General features: G+C 38.0%; 1 protein-coding gene across 6 annotated transcripts in view; it reads left to right on the forward strand.

Moving 5' to 3' along the window:
• The window catches only part of ANKIB1 (ankyrin repeat and IBR domain containing 1), a 159,253-nt gene that overhangs the window by 351 nt on the left and 143,159 nt on the right, over nt 1-15,743 (forward strand). The gene's annotated exons all lie outside the window — the stretch shown is intronic.

Genomic DNA, 15,743 nt, shown 5'->3' on the forward strand with positions numbered 1-15,743 from the left:
CGCTACCGAGTTCACGCCCTTCCGGGACTCCTGCAAATGTGCCTCCCTTCATTTGTGGAGGATTGTGTGTCCCCATCCCTGAACAGTCAACATCCTCTGTCTGACCCATTGGGAGCTCTTCTCCCAGCGAATTTGCAAGCCTCTGTGTTTCGGTAGCACGTCCCATCCTCACCATCTGGATGCATCTTCTTGTCCCTCTGTCCTCAAAGGATCTATGTCCTCCCTTTTTTTCTGTTTGTACCCCGGACCTCACAGCTTCCCCCGCCCATTCTTTGAGACGTGGAAAGCCACGGGTTCGGCTGTTCTCGTGAGCTCGAGAGTCTTGAGCGGGTGGATGGATGAAAGTGAAGGGCTATGATGGGTGGGGATAGGGGCACATAGCTCTAGAGAACCTTTATTTTTGCATCTTCTGCTACCAGAAAAGAATGGACCTTTCCCCTGGACCTTCATTCCTCTCCCTTCCTGTGTATAAGCTGTTTTCTGTACGTTGCTGTTTGAGTCGCAGGAAACTGGAATTAGAGCTGTAAATTAAGAAATCCCGAGGAGGTTTTGAGGATGTCTCACAAGCTCTATTCACACGAAGTGGCATATTGAACAACCTTGTATTGAAATGAAGACCCATTCCAGGGAAGATTTACTAGTAGGTCTGAGAAATCAATGTGAAAACAAAAGTCTGATGTTTCAAATGTATTTTGGATACCTTTAGATAATTTTTTAGTGTGTTGAATTTACATTTAATTCTTAAAGTGTGTGTGTGTATGATGTGAAAATCTTTGTATTGGAAGTTTTTGCTTTGTTAGTGGTTAAAAAAAACTAAAGTGATTTTTGATCATGTCAGATTATATTTGTCAAGATATTATCTTAAATCCTTAATTTCATAGAGACTTTTTTTTAAATTGATTTGGCTCAACCATCTACAGATGTTACACACCTTTGTGCCTATCATCTTCCTGCTTCTTAGTTAAAAAAAAAAAAAAAACCGTGAATATCTTCAATGTGTATTTCCAGATTTTAAACTAGGCATTTTTTCTCGTTAAAATTTGGTTTCCTTTTTAAACTACCACAGCAGAACTTTCCAGAAATTAGACTAAAAAGTAACTAATGCTGTCAGTGACTGGACAATAGTTCTTAGCTGACTTCATGCATTTTGTACTTTTCCAGGTACTGTAGGAAGCAAATGATAATTTAAGAATGATTTTCCTCTGTGAACTACAGGTTCTTTGTTATTGTTCTCTAAATTACTCTAGTTTAGACTGGTAGCTTTGGTTATTGTTTTCAGAAAACGTCATTTTGTTCAGAAAGGTAAATGTTTAATAATGATTTTTTTGTTTTCAAAACCTCCTTCTAGCAGTTGATTTGAGGTTATTATTTGATTTGTAACTGCACACTGTTCACAAATTTTAGTTTGAACTAGGCTTAAAAGATGTATCTCTAGCTGTCTCTCTGGAATTGTACTTTACCGGCTTGTGTCAGAAGCCAAGCGCTGCACAGAGTTGAATGTATTATTAAGGGTGTGGTTTTTGCTTTTCGTAAAATTGATCAGTTTGCAAATAAGAAGAGTGGGTGCTGTAGTGAGGTGATGGGCAATAATTTGAAAAGGTCCTTCTTAGAAACAGTAAATTGACCCCATCATTCTTGGACGTAGGGTGGAAAAGATAGGACTGTGTTTTCACATTATGCTTTTTCCCGTGCCCATTGCACTGGGAATTTTGAGTTTTCAATATGAAAGTGTTCTGAAACCATGCAGACCGTGCCATAAGTGTGGGCTCTATCAGGTGGCTGCTGAGACATGGGAGAGAAGTTTTGTTTGCTGCTCTTTTATACTCCTATAGCACTGCCCACTTTTGAGAGAGTTGGTTTTCTTTCTTTCCTCTTCCTTTTCTGGGGTGCACTTGAACTTATGAAAGTGAAATATGTGTATTTACAACTTACTTGTAGGTAAAAGCTCAAGCTAATTTTCATGTATAAATAGATGGAAGAACTATGAATTAAGTCTGATTCTTCTTGAATGGAAGTTAGGAAAGATTCCTCAAGTGTTTTGGGTACTTCTTACCTCTTTGAGTATGAACATTTATTTAGATGAAATTTAAAAATCCTTCTCTCTAATATTGAACTTTATATATGACACATTTGCCAAAACAGATTTGAGAGTGACTCAGTCATTATTAAAAAGACCAGTCTGAGAGGATTTTCTGTGCATGGTTCTAAAAATGCTTAGGTATTTTGTTTTCTTTCTTAAAGTATGATTTGCTTAGGGAATAGTAATTTGGTGACTCTTTACGTTTATTTTTCAGACAACCTCAGATTACCTCTTTTTTTTTTTCTTTTCTAGATAACTTACTTTCATACTCACTTCATTTCAATAAACCTTTATTGAATGCCTACTCTGTGTACCAGGCACTATGTTAGATTCTGGAACTACAAGGATAAATAAGTTAAGATTCCTTTCCTCCCTGAATTTGCCAGTCTAGATATTTGACTGTGATTTTATCCATATGCTTTTACAGACATCTCTAATAGGTTTTTAAGTTACTTGACCATATTTCAGGGTTGTTTCACAACCTTTCTATAAGAATTAACACAGTAAAGGCCATTTATTGAGCACTTAATTCACACTAGCTACCCTGCATTTAGTTATTACATTATCTCATTTAATTCTTAGAAGTGTCCTAAGAAGTATTTTATCTCCATTTAAAAACCACACTGGGCACACCATTGTAAAGCAATTATACCCCAATAAAGATGTTAAAAAAAAAAAATAAATTAAAAAAAAATAAAAAAAATAAAAACCACACTGGGGGGCTTCCCTGGTGGCGCAGTGGTTAAGAACCTGCCTGCCAATGCAGGGGACACGAGTTCGAGCCCTGGTCCGGGAAGATCCCACATGCTGCGGAGCAACTAAGCCCATGCGCCACAACTACTGAAACCCGCACACCCTAGAGCCCGTGCTGTGCAACAAGAGAAGCCACGGCAGTGAGAAGCCTGCGCACCACAAGGAAGAGTAGCCCCCGCTTGCCGCACTAGAGAAAGCCTGCGTGCAGCAACGAAGACCCAACACAGCCATAAATAGATAGATAGATAGATAGATAGATAGATAGGTAGCTAGCTAACTAACAAACCCACACAGGGCTTTCCTGGTGAGGCAGTGATTGAGAATCCGCCTGCCAATGCAGGGAATACGGGTTTGATCCCTGGTCTGGGAAGATCCCACATGCCATGGAGCAACTAAGCCCCATGTGCTACAACTTATTGAGCCTTGCTCTAGAGGCCGTGAGCCACAACTACTGAGTCTGCATGCTGCAACTACTGAAGCCCGCATGCCTAGAGTCAGTGCTCTTCAACAAGAGAAGCCACGGCAATGAGAAACCTACGCACCGCAATGAAGAGTAGCCCCCGCTCACCACAGCTAGAGAAACCCCGCGCAGCAACGAAGACCCAACACACCCAAAAATAAATAAATAAATTTATTTTTTAAAAAAAGTCTTTCATTTCTCTTGTCCCTCAAAGGGACTGAAATAAAATCTAATTCATGACCCCCAACCAGACTTTAAAAAAAAAACAAAAAAATAAACCATACAGATTCTGGTTTATAGTAATGATGAATGTTGTTTTACTTCTTATATGCTAGAAAAGATTTGATGTTAAGATTTCTCATTAAGGGGAAGAACTTGTAATATAGTTTTAACAGTTTTTAATTTTTTTCCCTGTAGGTGATTTAAAAAAAATTTTTTAATTGAAGTATAGTTGATTTACAATGTTTTGTTAATATCTGCTGTACAGCAATGTGATTCAGTTATATATACGTTCTTCTTTTAATATTCTTTTCCATTATGTTTTATCATATGATATTGAATATAGCTCTCTGTGCTATACAGTAGGACCTTACTGTCTATCTGTTCTCTATATAAAAGCTTATATCTGCTAACCCCAACCTCCCTCTCCAAACCTCCCCCAATTCCCTGCCCCTTGGCAACCACCACTGTTCTCTGTCTGAGATTCTGTTTCATAGATAGGTTCATTTGTGTCATATTTTATTGGGTTGGCCAAAAACTTCATTCAGTTTTTCTGTAAGATCTTATGGGAAAAAACCGAGCGAACTTTTTGGCCAACCCAATAGATTCCACACATAAGTGATATCATACGGTATTTGTCTTTCTCTTTCTGATATACTTCACTTAGTAGGATAATCTCTAGTTGCATCCATGTTGCTGCAAATGGCATTATTTTGTTCGTTTTTATGGCTCAGTAGTATTCCATTGTATATATGTACCCCATCTTTATCCATTCATCTGTCAATGGACATTTAGGTTGTTTCCATGTCTTGACTATTGTAAATATTGCTCCTGTGAACATAGGGGTGCATGTATCTTTTTGAATTATAGATTTGTCTGGATATATACCTGGGAGTGGGATTGCTAGATCATATGGTAATTCTATTTTTAGTTTTCTGAGGCTCCTCCATACTGTTTTCCACAGTGGTTGCAACAACTTACATCGCCACCAGCAGTGTAGGAGGGTTCCATTTTCTGCACGCCCTCTCCAGCATTTGTTATTTGTAAACTTTTTAATGATGGCCATTCTGACTGGTGTGAGATGGTAACTCATTGTAGTTTTGATTTGCATTTCTCTAATAATCAGCAATGTTGAGCATCTTTTCACGTGCCTATTGCCCATCTGTATTTCTTCTTTGGAGAAATGTCTATTTAGGTCTTCTGCCCATTTTTGGATTGGGTTGTTTGTTTTTTTGTTGTTGACTTATATGAGCTCTTTGTATTTTTTGGAAATTAAGCCGTTGTCGGTCACATCATTTTGCAAATATTTTCCCATTCTGTAGGTTGTCTTTTTTTTTTTTTATGGTTTCCTTTGCTGTGCAAAAGCTTGTAAGTTTAAGTCCCATTTGTTTATTTTTGTTTTTATTTCTATTGCCTTAGGAGACTGGCCTAAGAAGACATTGGTATGATATATGTATGTCAGAGAATGTTTTGCCTATGTTCTCTTCTAGGAGTTTTATGGTGTCATGTCTCATGTTTAAGTCTTTAAGCCATTTTGAGTTTACTTTTGTGTATGGTGAGAGGGTGTGTTCTAATTTTATAGAATTGCATGCGGCAGTCCAACGTTCCCAGCACCACTTGCTGAAGAGACTTTCTTTTTCCCATTGTATATTCTTGCCTCCTTTGTCAAAGATTAATTGACTGTAGGTGTGTGGGTTTATTTGTGGTCTCTCTGTTCTGTTCCATTGGTCCATATGTCTGTTTTTGTGCCAGTACCATGCTGTTTTGATTACTGTAGCTTTGTAGTATTGTTGGAAGTCTGGGAGAGTTAGGCCTCCTGCTTTGTTCTTTTTCTTCAGGATTGCTTTGGCAATTCTGGCCTTTTATGGTTCCATAGGAATTTTAGGATTATTCTAGTTCTGTGAAAAATGTCATGGATAATTTGATAAGGATCACATTAAACCTGTAAATTGTTTTGGGTAGTATGGCCATTTTAACAATATTAATTCTTCCAATCCAAGGGCATGGGATATCTTTCTATTTCTTTGAATCATCTTCAATTTCCATTATTAACGTTTTATAGTTCTTAGTGTATAAGTCTTTCACCTCCTTGGTCAGGTCAGGTTAATAACGCTATGAGTAGAAAGATTCTAATTTCATAAGGTATTAGTATCTTTTATTTACTAGAGCAGATGAATTGTATAGTAGCAAAATGTAATTTTCAGCTGTTGTTTAAACCTTTGAAAAGACAGTTCTGAAGTTCATTATGGTTAACTGTAACACAGATTTTCAAGCATGCATAACCTTTTTTTTCTTCTAGTTAATTAGTGGGACCAAGAGCCTAGAAAATGTACTAAAAAATGTTCGTATTCTCCAGGAAGGAGAGAGTATTGAGCTACATGAAACCTATTTAGCTTTTAAACATTCTCAGTTCAATTCTGACAATTCTTTGATGCTTTGGAGAGTTTTGGTTTCTGCAATAAAAATGTATTCTTTCATATTTAAAAATGACCTTACTCATCTGTTAGTAGGATATATGCTTTATCAGCAGTATGATATGGTTCAGTCTAATTGTTTTTCAGACCTTCTCAAATTTTTTTTTTTTTTTTTTTTTGCGGTACGCGGGCCTCTCATTTTTTGCAGTACGCGGGCCTCTCACTGCTGTGGCCTCTCCCGTTGCGGAGCACAGGCTCCGGACGCGCAGTCTCAGTGGCCATGGCTCACGGGCCCAGCCGCTCCGCGGCGTGTGGGATCTTCCCGGACCGGGGCACGAACCCGTGTCCCCTGCATTGGCAGGCAGACTCCCAACCACTGCGCCACCAGGGAAGCCCCCCTCTCAAATTTTTTAAAGGATTGTCATCCACTGTCAGCTCTTTTCACCAAATTTCATTTGTATTCTGTTCTGTTTGGTTGGTTTTAACCAAAAACTGTCAACAGTTAGTCATTCTTTAGACTAAGGCCTTTTGCTTCTGGTTATACATTCTTGTTTTTAGGACTGTAGAGCATATAATTATTCCTCCTCCAAGTTCCTAAGAAAGGTATCCTTGATATTTTTCGATCCTCAGTCTGACATATATATTTTAGCTTAACATATACAGTTTTTCCCTTTCAGTGTAACAGAATTCTTGGTACTTAGATCACTGTGTTTTGTTTTCTTAACATCTTTATTGGAGTATAGTCGCTTTACAATGTTGTGTTAGTTTCTGCTGTATAACAAAGTGAATCCACTATACATATACATATATCGCCATATCTCCTCCCTCTTGTGTCTCCCTCCCACCCTCCCTATCCCACCTTTCTAGGTGGACACAAAGCACCGAGCTGATCTCCCTGTGCTATGCAGCTGCTTCCCACTAGCTATTTTATATTTGGTAGGATCGCTGTATTTTCTGGCTGGAATAATATTGGGGATAGAATTCCTATTCAAGACATAACTGACAAAAGTCATAAACGCATTAGGTACTGGAACCACAGAGATGAATAAGTCAGAATTCCTTTTCTCATTGAACTGTAAAATGCCTATTTAATATCCATGAAGAGAAAGGAAAGTTCACTTAAAAACATTGAGATGCCTTTAGGCCAAATAGGCATAAAACATTGTCCTCCTATTCATGTATCCCCTCAGGGTATTGTAAAGGAATGTTATGTAAATAAACATATTAAGCCAAGGTTTTCATTCTGTCTCCTAGCCTCAGACAGTAGCTGCTTATCATTTGCTGTAACACCAGATGTTCTGTATCACATATTAATAATCCCATTTTTTAAAAACTATTTTGAAATAATTTAAAACTTAAAAGATGCCAGAACAGTACAAAGAACTCCTTTATCTCCTTCATTCAGATTCCACCATTGTTAATATTTTACTGCATTTCTTCCATTGCCTGTCCTCTCTCTTTCTGTCTTCATATATATGTTACATACATGTTTGTATATGTGTGTATAAATACATATGTACATACCCATTATCATAGTCTTTTTCAGAACCTTTTGGAGCAAGCTGTAGACATGGTGTTCCATCACCCATAAATACTACAGTGTCTATTTCTCAAAAGCAAGGCACTCTTATATAACCCTCCGAGTCGGAAGATAAGCATTGGTACAACACTACTGTCTAGTCCAAGGAACCTATTCTTATTTCATCGACTATCCCAACAATATCTCTTTCTTTTTTGATCTAGGATCCTATCTGGGAATACATGTTGTATTTAGTTGTCATGTCTTTTCAGACTTCTTCAGCCTCATTTTCCCCCATCTTTCATGTCCTTGACAGTTTTAGGTAGTACATTCTGTAAGATCACCCTGAACCTAGGTCCATGTGATATTTCCTCATGACTCCAATCAAGTCTTGCATTTCTAGCAGGAATATCACAGAAGTAGGGCTGTGCCTGTCTCGGTGCATTGCATCCACAGGCATATGATGTCAAATCATGCTGCTACTGGTAATTAACACCTTGATCATATTGGTGTCCTTTTGTATTTGATCAAAATTTGTGGAGAGGTATTCCAAAATTATGCATCTTGATTCTCATCAAACCTCTACTCACTATCCTCAGTGTAGGTATCAGTGATGACTCCCACCTGAATTAACTACTTTTATAATTATATTTCTCTATTTTTTTTATTCCTTCTACATGTATTAGTTGGTATTTTATTGTAAGGTAGAACTTTTCTTTCTCCCCTATTTATTTGTTTATTAAATCAGTAAGGACTTGTGGATTTTGATTTTAGTGTGTTGTGATTTGTTACTATCATTATTTATTTTGCTGTTTAAGTTGTCCCTGATTTAGACAGTGGGAGCCCCTTCAAGCTGGCTCCTGTGTCTATCATGCTCCCATCTCATCCATTGTGCACTTCTGGCAGAACATGCTGTTCCTGGTTCGTCTTGTACTTTGCCTGGTCCAGCCCTGGAATCAGCCATTTCTTCAAGGAGCCCTGTTTGTTTTTTGATATTGTTATTTGTTTTTGTAAAATATGGTGTTTAAAAACAAAGATTTAAGGGCTTAGTTTCTCATTGCTACTGGGGTGTCATTGCTTATAGGGACTAGGAAATGTATGAGTATGTAAGGATGGTTTGTATACACATACATATATGTATAATGTACTAATATACATCCATAATTATTTCTATATCTATGTGCGTGTTATAAAACCAGAAGTTGGTTCCTATACTTCCAATTCCAATCCAATACCCCAGGGTTCTTTCTAGTCTTTGCCCTTTCCATGTTTATAATGCCTTCTCTGGTGGTAAGAAACTTAGCTTCACATTAGTCTCATTATAGTTATCACTTGTCTAATTGTTTTGTTACCATTTTCCCTGCCTTGTAGACCATCACCTCCCTTTATCTCTCTCTATCACACCCTGCCTCGTTGATTGCTGGGCCTGTTGGCCTGTGCCTCTTTGTGAATCCATAAGCCCTCCCTGGGCCCACAGCTCTGTGCAACTCCCTGTCTGCACACAACACCCGGTTATCCTCACCTCTGGGCCACACCTGTGTTGGCCTTCCTGACATGCCCTCACTGCCCTGCATCCTTAGCCAGCATGCTGACTACTTTACATAGCTCAGTATTTCATTAGTTAATTTTTAGGCATATTTCCAGGATTTACAAACATACGTGTATGTGATGACGTATACAACTATATAGCATTGCTATAATAAAACTATAGATTTACAAATAAACACATATATAATGAAATATACAGCTATATAGTACACACACATAAACACACACTACCTGTGGTAGACTAATTAACAACCATAAAGTTCTTCCATCCTGGTATGCATTCCCCTTTGCCATGGGGCTTTGTTGCTTCTCCCATCTATTTCTCCATCTCTTGAGTCTTGTCTAGCCTTGTGATTTGCTTCGGCCAATGAATATGGTGGATGTGATATGTGAGTTCTGGAGCTTAGTCCTTAAGAGAAGACTTCAAAGAATGCTTTCCTGTAGCTGCCATGTAAGGAAGCTGGTCTAGCTTATAGGAGGGTGAGAGAACCAAGACACCCCAGTCAGCATCAACCAGCAGACATGAAAGTGGACTATCTTGGACCTACTAACCCAGCTGACTGTTTAGCTGAATGCATCTGCAGAGGAACCAGAGGTGAAAGCAGAAAAGAAATGGCCAGCCAACCTATAGAATTGTGAGAAATGACATTGTTTTGAGGCACTAAGTTTGAGGTGGTTTGTTTTGTAGCAGTAGATATATGAAACCATATCTGTTTTCATTTTGGACATCTGTGTTGTCTCTAGTCTTCTATTATGAACAATATTGCAATGAATATCTTGTACATAATATATAATGTTTTAATTTTAATACATAATGCCAGATTATTTTCCAGAAATGTTGATGTAGTTCTTACTGCCGTCATTAAAGTCTGAGAGTAACTATTTCCCTCACAGACTCACTATCACTGATGTTTTCTTTGACAACAAAATCAATTTTAAAAGCATCTTATACTTCTTCATTTTCGTAACTACTTGTGAAGCTGCGCATCTTTTGATGATTTTGTTGGTCCTTTCGATTTTTCAGTTTTTTGAATTGCTTATTCATAGCTTTATTCACATTTTCCTGTTGGGTTTTTTTTAAATTTTTGAGTTTTATTTATTTATACAGCAGGTTCTTTTCCTTTTTTTTTTAACATCTTTATTGGAGTATAATTGCTTTACAGTGGTGTGTTAGTTTCTGCTTTACAACAAAATGAATCAGTTATATATATACATATGTTGCCATATCTCTTCCCTCTTGCGTCTCCCTCCCTCCCACCCTCCCTATCCCACCCCTCCAGGCGGTCACAAAGCACCAAGCTGATCTCCCTGTGCTATGCAGCTGCTTCCCACTAGCTACCTACCTTACATTTGGTAGTGTATATGTGTCCATGCCTCTCTCTCGCTTTGTCACAGCTTACCCTTCCCCCTCCCCATATCCTCAAGTCCATTCTCTAGTAGGTCTGTGTCTTTATTCCTGTCTTACCCCTAGGTTCTTCATGACATGTTTTTTCTTAAATTCCATATATATGTGTTAGCATATGGTATTTGTCTCTCTCTGTCTGACTTACTTCACTCTGTATGACAGACTCTAGGTCTATCCACCTCATTACAAATAGCTCAATTTCGTTTCTTTTTATGGCTGAGTAATATTCCATTGTATATATGTGCCACATCTTCTTTATCCATTTATCTGATGATGGACACTTAGGTTGTTTCCATCTCCGGGCTATTGTAAATAGAGCTGCAATGAACATTTTGGTACATGACTCTTTTTGAATTATGGTTTTCTCAGGGTATATGCCCAGTAGTGGGATTGCTGGGTCATATGGTAGTTCTATTTGTAGTTTTTTAAGGAACCTCCATACTGTTCTCCACAGTGACTGTATCAATTTACATTCCCACCAGCAGTGCAAAAGGGTTTCCTTTTCTCCACACCCTCTCCAGCATTTATTGTTTCTAGATTTTTTGATGATGGCCATTCTGACCGGTGTGAGATGATATCTCATTGTAGTTTTGATTTGCATTTCTCTAATGATTAGTGATGTTGAGCATTCTTTCATGTGTTTGTTGGCAGTCTGTATATCTTCTTTGGAGAAATGTCTATTTAGGTCTTCTGCCCCAGCAGGTTCTTATTACTCCTCAATTTTATACACATCAGTGTATACATGTCAATCCCAATCGCCCAGTGCAGCACACCAATATCCCCACCCCACCCCCGTAGCTTCCCCCCTTGGTGTCCATACATTTGCTCTCTACATATGTGTCTCAACTTCTGCCCTGCAAACTGGTTCATCTGTACTGTTTTTCTAGATTCCACATATATGCGTTAATATATATTTGTTTTTCTCTTTCTGCCTTACTTCACTCTGTATGACAGTCTCTAAATCCATCCACGTCTCAACAAATGACTCAATTTGTTCCTTTTTATAGCTGAGTAATATTCGATTGTATATATGTACCACATCTTCCTTATCCATTAGGCTGTCGATGGGCATTTAGATTGCTTCCATAACCTGGCTGTTGTTAATAGTGTTGCAGTGAACATTGGGGTGCATGTGTCTTTTTGAATTATGGTTTTCTCTGGGTATATGCCCAGTAGTGGGATTGCTGGATCATATGGTAATTCTACTTTTAATTTTTTAAGGAACCTCCATACTGTTCTCCATACTGGCTATATCAATTTACATTCCCACCAACAGTGCAAGAGGGTTCCCTTTTCTCCACACCCTCTCCAGCATTTGTTGTCTGTAGATTTTCTGATGATGCCCATTCTAACTGGTGTGAGGTGATACCTCATTGTAGTTTTGATTTTCATTTCTCTATTAGTGATGTTGAGCAGCTTTTCATGTGCTTCTTGGCCGTCTATATGTCTTCTTTGGAGAAATGTCTATTTAGGTCTTCTGCTCATTTTTCGATTGGGTTGTTTGTTTCTTTAATATTGAGCTGCATATATATTTTGGAAATTAATCCTTTGTCGGTTGATTCATTTGCAAATATTTTCTCCTATTCTGAGGGTTGTCTTTTTGTCTTGTTTATGGTTTCCTTTGCTGTGAAAAAACTTTGAAGTTTCATTAGGTCCCATTTGTTTATTTTTGTTTTTATTTCCATTACTCTACGAGGTGGATCAAAAAAGATCTTGCTGGGGAATCCCTGGTGGCACAGTGGTTGAGGGTCCGCCTGCCGGTGCAGGGGACACGGCTTCGTGCCCCGGTCCGGGAAGATCCCACATGCCGCGGAGTGGATGGGCCCATGAGCCATGGCTGCTTAGCCTGCACATCGGGAGCCTGTGCTCCGCAACGGGAGAGGCCACAACAGTGAGAGGCCCACGTACCGCAAAAAAACCCCAAAAAACATCTTGCTGTGATTTATGTCAAAGAGAGGTCTTCCTATGTTTTCCTCTAGGAGTTTTATGGTGTCTGGTCTTACATTTAGGTCTCGAATCCATTTTGAGTTTATTTTTGTGTATGGTGTTAGGGAGTGTTCTAATTTCATTCTTTTGTATGTAGCTGTCCACTTTTCCCAGCACCACTTATTGAAGAGACTGTCTTTTCTCCATTGTATATCCTTGCCTCCTTTGTCATAGATTAGTTGACCATAGGTGCATGGGTTTATCTCTGGACTTTCTATCTTTTTCCATTGATCTATGTTTTTGTTTCTGTGCCAGTACCATATTGTCTTGATTACTGTAGCTTTGTATTATAGTCTAAAGTCAGGGAGTCTGATTCCTCTAGGTCCGTTTTTTTCCCTCAAGACCCTTTGGCTATTCGGGGTCTTTTGTGTCTCCATACAAATTTTAAGACTTTTTGTTCTAGTTCTGTAAAAAATGCCATTGGTAATTTGATAGGGATTGCATGGAATCTGTAGATTGCTTTGGGTAGTGTAGTCATTTTCACAATATTGATTTTTCCAATCCAAGAACATGGTATATCTCTCCATCTGTTGGTATCATCTTTAGTTTCTTTTATCAGTGTCTTATAGTTTTCTGCAAACAGGGTTTTGTTTCCCTAGGTAGGTTTATTCCTAGGTTTTTTATTCTTTTTATTGCAGTGGTAAATGGGAGTGTTTCCTTAATTTCTCTTTCAGATTTTTCCTCATTAGTGTATAGAAATGCAAGAGATTTCTGTGCATTAATTTTGTGTCCTGCAACTTTACCAAATTCATTGATTAGCTCTAGTAGTTTTCTGGTGGCATCTTTAGGATTCTCTAGTATAGTATCATGTCATCTGCAAATGGTGACAGTTTTACTTCTTCTTTTCCAATTTGTATTCCTTTTATTTCTTTTTCTTCTCTGATTGCCATGGGTAGGACTCCCAAAACTATGTTGAATAATAGTGGTGAGAGTGGACATCCTTGTCTCGTTCCTTGTCTTGGAGGAAATGCTTTCAGTTTTTCACCACTGAGAATGATGTTTGCTGTGGGTTTGTCGTATATGGCCTTTATTATATTGAGGTAAGTTCCCTCTGTGCCCACTTTCTGGAGAGTTTTTATTATAAATGGGTGTTGAATTTTGTCCAACGCTTTTTTGCATCTATTGAGTTGATCATACAGTTTATATTCTTCAATTTGTTAATATGGTGTATCACATTGATTGATCTGCATATACTGAAGAATCCTTGCATCCCTGGTATAAAACCCACTTGATCATAGTGTATGAACCTTTTAATGTGTTGTTGGATTCTGTTTGCTAGTATTTTGTTGAGGATTTTTGTATCTATATTCATCAGTGACATTGGTCTGTAATTTTCTTTTTTTGTAGTATCTTTGTCTGGTTTTGGTATCAGGGTGATGGTGGCCTCATAGAATGAGTTTGGGAGTGTTCCTTCCTCTGCAATTTTTTGGAAGAGTTTGAGAAGGGTGGGTGTTAGCTCTTCTCTAAATGTTTGATAGAATTCACCTGTGAAGCCATCTGGTCCTGGACTTTTGTTTGTTGGAAGATTTTAAATCACAGTTTCAATTTCATTACTTGTGATTGGTCTGTTCACATTTTCTATTTCTTCCTGGTTTAGTCTTGGAAGGTTATACCTTTCTAAGAATTTGTCCATTTCTTCCAGGTTATCCATTTTATTGGCATAGAGTTGCTTGTAGTAGTCTCTTAGGATGCTTTGTATTTCTGTGGTGTCTGTTGTAACTTCTCCTTTTTCATTTCTAATTCTATTGATTTGAGTCCTCTCCCTCTTTTTCTTGATGAGTCTGGCTAATGGTTTATCAATTTTGTTTATCTTCTCAAAGAACCAGGTTTTAGTTTTATTGATCTGTGCTATTGTTTTCTTTGTGTCTATTTCATTTATTTCTGCTCTGATCTTTATGATTTCTTTCCTTCTGCTAACTTTGGGTTTTGGTTGTTCTTCTTTCTCTGGTTCCTTCAGGTGTCAGGTTAGATTGTTTATTTGAGATTTTTCGTGTTTCTTGAGGTCAGCTTGTATAGCTATCATCTTCCCTCTTAGAACTGCTTTTGCTGCATCCCATAGGTTTTGGATCGTTGTGTTTTCATTATCATTTGTCTCTAGCTATTTTTTTATTGCCTCTTTGATTTCTTAGTGATCTCTTGGTTATTTAGTAACGTACTGCTTAGCCTCCATGTGTTTGTGTTTTTTACATTTTCTTCCCTGTAATTCATTTCTTATCTCATAGCATTGTGGTCAGAAAAGATGCTTGATATGATTTCAAGTTTCTTAAATTTACTGAGGCTTGATTTGTGACCCCAGATGTGATCTATCCTGGAGGATGTTCTGTGCGCACTTGAGAAGAAAGTGTAATCTGCTGTTTTTGGATGGAATGTCCTGTAAATATCAATTAAATCTGTCTACTCTGTTGTGTCATTTAAAGCTTGTGTTTCCTTATTTATTTTCATTTTGGATGATCTGTCCATTGGTGTAAGTGAGGAGTTAAAGTCCCCCACTGTTATCGTGTTACTGTCAATTTCATCTTTAAGAGCCGTTAGTAGTTGCCTTATGTATTAAGGTGCTCTTGTGTTGGGTGCATATATGTTTATAATTGTTATATCTTGTTCTTGGATTGATCCCCTGATCATTATGTAGTGTCCTTCCTTATCTCTTGTAACACTCTTTATTTTAAAGTCTATTTTATCTGATATGAGTATAGGTACTCCAGCTTTCTTTTGATTTCCATTTGCATGGAATATCTTTTTCCATCCCCTCACTTTCAGTCTGAATGTGTCCCTAGGTCTGAAGTGAGTCTCTTGTAGACAGCATATAAACGGGTCTTGTTTTTGTATCCATTCAGCAAGCCTGTGTCTTTTGGTTGGAGCATTTAATCCATTCACGTTTAAGGTAAATATCGATATGTATGTTCCTATTACCATTTTCTTAATTGTTTTGGGTTTGTTTTTGTAGTTCCTTTTCTTCTCTTGTGTTTCCCACTTAGAGAAATTCCTTTAGCATTTGTTGTAGAGCTGGTTTGGTGGGGCTGAATTCTGTTAGCTTTTGCTTGTCTGTAAAGCTTTTGATTTCTCCATCACATCTGAATGAGGTCCTTGCCAGGTAGAGTAATCTTGGTTGTAGGTTCTTCCCTTTCATCATTTTAAGTATATCATGCCACTCCCTTCTGGCTTGTAGAGTTTCTGCTGAGAAATCAGCTGTTAATCTTATGGAAGCTCCCTTGTATGTTAATTTTCGTTTTTCCCTTGCTGCTTTCAGTAATTTTTCTCTGTCTTTAATTATTGCCAGTTTGATTACTATGTGTCTCAATGTGTTTCTCCTTGGGGTTATCCTGTGTGGGACTCGCTGCGCTCCTGGACTTCGGTGGCTG

The sequence above is a fragment of the Globicephala melas genome, chromosome 9, assembly GCF_963455315.2.
Source record: "Globicephala melas chromosome 9, mGloMel1.2, whole genome shotgun sequence".
Taxonomy (NCBI): Eukaryota; Metazoa; Chordata; class Mammalia; order Artiodactyla; family Delphinidae; genus Globicephala; species Globicephala melas.